The 5,099-nt window shown below is 36.9% G+C and overlaps 1 pseudogene; it reads right to left on the bottom strand.

Annotated features, from left to right (window-relative positions):
- Positions 1–1,675: 1,675 nt before the first annotated feature.
- LOC118848074 lies at positions 1,676–3,184 on the bottom strand (annotated as a pseudogene).
- Positions 3,185–5,099: the final 1,915 nt, after the last annotated feature.

The raw sequence follows: 5,099 nt of genomic DNA, 5'->3' as shown, positions 1-5,099 counted from the left end.
AACAACAAAAAAAAACATTACAAACCAGCTCTATTAAGTACCCTGGGGACGGGCAAGAGTTATATAAATAACCCAAGTTTGTCAGTGATCTTAGCTAGTTAATAACCTAACTGATGGTAGGGAATCATACTTTTCCTAATCCTCAGATATTCCTAATACTCAGGGAATATCATTTGTTTGGGGAGAAGATAAAGAGGGAAAAGGTCCTTGTTACTTATTTAGCCAACATGGTACACTGCAAAGGCCACTGGCTCTGGAATCAGAGGACACTACCTGTGTTACCTTGGGCAAACCATATAATTTCATGGGCCTCAGTTCTCTAATCTTTAAAGGAGAAGTATGACTACACGGTCTCAGAGGGCCTCTTTATCTCTAAATACTAAGATCCTATGAGCCTCTAAAGTCTGCAGTTGGAGATGAAGTTATATTGAATCTAACACAAACTCTAAAACAAAAGCTAAGTTTAAGTGGTCACCATGATAAAAGGCAGACTTTCATCAGCACGCTAAGTAAAATTTACAGAATGACATAAAAACAAATGCAAACACCCTCGATGTTCTCACCAAATAACCTTTTTCATGGTCTTACAAAGTAAGATTACAAAGCTGGACCATTAAGATTATTGATCCTTACAGTTTCAGGAAAACCTGGGAAGACATGTATAGACTGATATGGAGTAAAGTGAACAGAACTAGGATGAAAATTTTTTAACATCAGATTGTCAAAACAAACGATTTTGAAAATTCATGAAATTTCTGAACTTGTATGCAATCTTTCCTTGTCAGAAATTCTTCATAGACTATTATACATTGACTTTCCAGCTTAAAAACTCCATCTATTTCATCCCATTATTTCACTAATGCATATAGCATTCTATCAACATTGTCTCATCTCATCAAACTTTTATTTTCCTCATATCTTCTTGAAAATGTACCATAGAGGATCTACCAAATGTCTTCTGGACCTTCTTTTAATTTCTTGCCTTTGTATAGATACCTATGGTGCACATTTGTCCTTCCTTAGTTATCACTTACCTTCACTACATGAGCAACCCACTTCTTTTTCAGGTCATATTACTTTCTGATGAACTGTGTTAAGCCACTTTTCCTTGGAAATTCTTCCTTAGGAACATTCAACAATGTTCACTGATATTAGTATGTCTGAGAATTCTTCATTAAACTTATTGAAATATGCATTTCTTTTAACTCATAAGAAAGATATAAATAAGCAGTGTTACTATATTGATCCAGAGAGACTCACAGTGTATGCTCATGCAGCTATCAATAAAAAGTCATTTGATGATTACTGGACTGCACAGTTTTTAGTCAACTAATAATGAGACAAAGTCACTTTTCAGCCAGAGAATAAGGCATGAGATAACTCTGATGACTTCAGAGCCACAAGAATAAATTCTCTTGTTTCTTTGCAGCAAAAAGAGCAAATGCATTCTTAGGGTGCAAAAGAAAACATAATATCCAGAAAATAGGATGTGATTTTTCTGTTATTCTCCACTCCCATCACATCACACCTGGAACATAGTGCTCAATTTTATACATTACCTTTTTTTTATTAACCTATTCTTTGTTTTAATTACAGGGTAACATGTAAACTTCAACACAGAGGGAGAGGCAGAGAGGGAAAGGAAGAATAAAACCAATATTTCACAGAGTTGAAGCTAGTGCTTTATTGAAGTATCTTGAGGGTAAAATTTGCTCAGGATGCTTTGAGGGATTCCCTCCAACATTTCTTTGGGGAAGATTCAAAGGAGCTGCCAACCAATGTCCATAGTTTCAAAGACAGTGCAGTTTTCATAAGAACCCTGAGCAATAAAGTTCCTTTCAAACTTTTGCAAAAATTCCAGATAAAGAAGATCATCTGAGGTGAGAATTTCTTCTCCAACAACTGCTTTCATGGCCTATACATCCTTACCAAGAGCATAACATGCATACAGCTGGTTAGATACATCTGCATGATCTTTTCTGGTTATCCCCTCTCCAATAGCAGACTTCATTAACTGGGACAAGGAGGGCAACACATTAACAGTTGTGTAAATCTGTCTGTTATACAGCTACCTGTCCACATAGATTTGTCCTTCAGTAATATATCCAGTTAGGTCAGGGATGGGATGAGCGATATCATCATTGGGCATGGTGAGATTGGGGACTGAGTAATTGAGCCATTCCGGCCTTCTACACGACCAGCTCACTCATATATTGTGGCTAAGTCTGTATACATATAGTCTGGGAAGCCACTACGACCAGGGACTTCTTCTCAGGCTGCTGAAACCTCTCAAAAAGCTTCAGCATAAGAACTCATATATGTTAGAATGACCAATACATGTTTTTTTACACTGATAGGCCAGGAATTGTGCTGTTTTTAGAGCCAGTTGAGGAGTGATAATACGCTCAATGGGTGGGTCATCAGCCAAGTTCCAAAAGAGACCGACATTATCCATTGAGGCATTTTCTTCAAAGTTTGTTTTGAAGAATCAAGCAGTTTCTATGTTTACACCCATAGAAGCAAACACAATTGCAAAATTTTCTTCACTATAGTTCACCATATCTTTGAATTTCTTCACCAAACCAGCCTGACCACAGATCTGAGCTACGATCTCATTATGGGGTAAGCCAGCAGCAGAAAAGATGGGAATTTTCTGCCCCCAGCAATGCAATTCATGCAATCTGTTGCTTAAATGCCCATTTTGAATCATTTCCTCAGGGTCATAATGTCAAGAAAGTCTTCAGCTACGACAACTGGGGCTCTGTCGATAGGTTTCCCAAAACCATTGAAAACATGACCAAGCATATCTTCAGACACTGGTGTTCGAAGAATATCTCCTATAAACTCGCAGGCTGTCTTCTTGGCATCTATGCCTGAAGTTCCTTCAAAAACCTGAACTACTGCTTTGCTACCGCTAACTTCTTAAACCTGACCACTTCTCTTTGTGCCATCAGGTAAGGTCAGGAGGATGATCTCAGCAAATTCGGGAAACTTAACTTGATCTAAGATTACCAAAGGACTGTTGACTCCTGATACTGTTTTTGTATGTGAGGTGGGGTTGAGAGAGGTAGTCTCTGACGATGGCCAGCGCCTGCTCCCTGGCCCCTGACTTGGGGCCCTTGACAGATCTGGACACGTCGGCTGCGAACCCATTCATGATCCTCCGAACCGCTGGCTCCACCATCTTGTCTCCTCCGTCCCATCGGGCCCCTATACATTACGTTTTTAAAGAATCATTGCTGCTGGACACAGTAATATATGAAGGCTGATGGATCTCTGGAAGTTGGGAAAGATTATGCTGATTAAGGTGCTGCACTAAGTTCAACATTACTACATTGGGCCACCTAGATCATAAAGAAGAGTGAATAGCACCTTCTAGCCTGGGTAAGAGAAAATGATGCTGTTTCCAAACAAACAAACCAACAACAAAAATTATTAAGTTGGAAAGTATTTAGCAAATGATAATGTGTATGTCTAAAGGCTTTAAATCCATGCTACATAAACATAGGTTAAGTCAGCTAAGGATGTTTACCCTGAAAAGTTTTCTCATGAGTTCTTAACCCGTGATCTACGAATATATTTGTGGGTGTGTACTTATCTATGTATCTATGTGTGTGTATATATATATATATGTGTATATATATATATGTGTATATATATATATATTATATGTGTGTATATATTATATGTGTGCATATATTATATGTGTGTATATATATATGTGTGTATATGCGTATGTGTGTATATACACAAATGTATAGACAAATATGTGTATATATAGAGAGAGACAGAGAGAGACAGAGAGAGAGAGAGAGAGAAAGAAAGGAGAGAGGAGAGAATAAAATACACACACACGGCTTTTTAATTCATTTCATTTGTAATGATATGCATTTTCTTTTATGCATTGAAAAACATTCTCACACAGCAGAGGTTAAAAACCACTGTTTTAGGGAAACATGGTAGCTACCTTAGGTCATTTGCAGGACTATCATGTTAAAGACTTATTTTTCTAAGCCCTAGAATTTTGAATAAGGAACAAGGAAATTTGCATAGAGAGAAATTTATTACTGAAGTCAGGGGGAAAAAAAAAACCTTCGTAATAATCATAGCTACCCAAAAATGGAATGGGCTCTTCAGGAGGTGATCGGTTCGTATTTTTGGATGTCTTCAAGTAAATGCGAGATGAGCCACTTGTTATCAATGTTATACTAATATTTCTTTTTCAGGTGTTGGGTTGGACTAGATAGTTTTAGAGACACTTTCCAAAGGATGCTGTGATTTCTACTATGAGGACTTCCAATGTAAAAGGGGATATCTTAAAAAAAATCCTTACAAGTCAGTCTAACAAATTTCATCAATAACATCACAATAAAGAACATGGAATTTTAAAAAAATTTTTATGATCATTAATAAACTTTCATTAGTCATTTACAATGACTCCAGTTATTTGACTTCAGTTGAGTTCTCTGTGCATAGGAATTTTTATTAGCAGTGAATTCTGGATATTCCCTGATCAGTAAATTTTCTAGTAATTCTAGATAGAAGGTTTTTGTCCTATCCTGTTTCTGTTTTGTTTTTGTTTTTGCTATCCCCATATCTAGGTATTCTTGTTTGTTTGTTTTTCAGTTCAGGCATTTCTTCCAAAAACAGATTGCTGTGTTTCTACTCATTAATAACCTTCCTGAGTATCTGCAGCTGAAAAAATACATTGTCTAATGGCCACATTTTGGTGATGAACTTACCTGGACTAAGCTATGTGAGTACATGGAGGACAGAATCCGAAGTCAGCTCTAGGGCCAGTCCCAAAGCCTTTCCCAGCTTGATAGAGGGTATGATAGCTGGTGTTATGGTTCCATAAATTTTGAAGAATCATAACCACTTCTAGACTACCAGGTGACATTAGAGGAGGATCTTAATATAGATGCTTCTCCTTAATGACTTTTAAAAATGAAAAGCCACAAAACACATTTGGATTTTTATGGTCCTTCCACTAAATTATCAAGCATTTATTAAACACTTACTATATGCCATATACTATGCTAGTCCTGATGATACAAAGAGAGAAAAGAAAAAAGTCTCTGTCCTCAATGAATTCATAT

Source organism: Trichosurus vulpecula, chromosome 4 (genome assembly GCF_011100635.1).
Source record: "Trichosurus vulpecula isolate mTriVul1 chromosome 4, mTriVul1.pri, whole genome shotgun sequence".
Taxonomy (NCBI): Eukaryota; Metazoa; Chordata; class Mammalia; order Diprotodontia; family Phalangeridae; genus Trichosurus; species Trichosurus vulpecula.
This window is presented reverse-complemented; position numbering and strand designations above follow the sequence as displayed.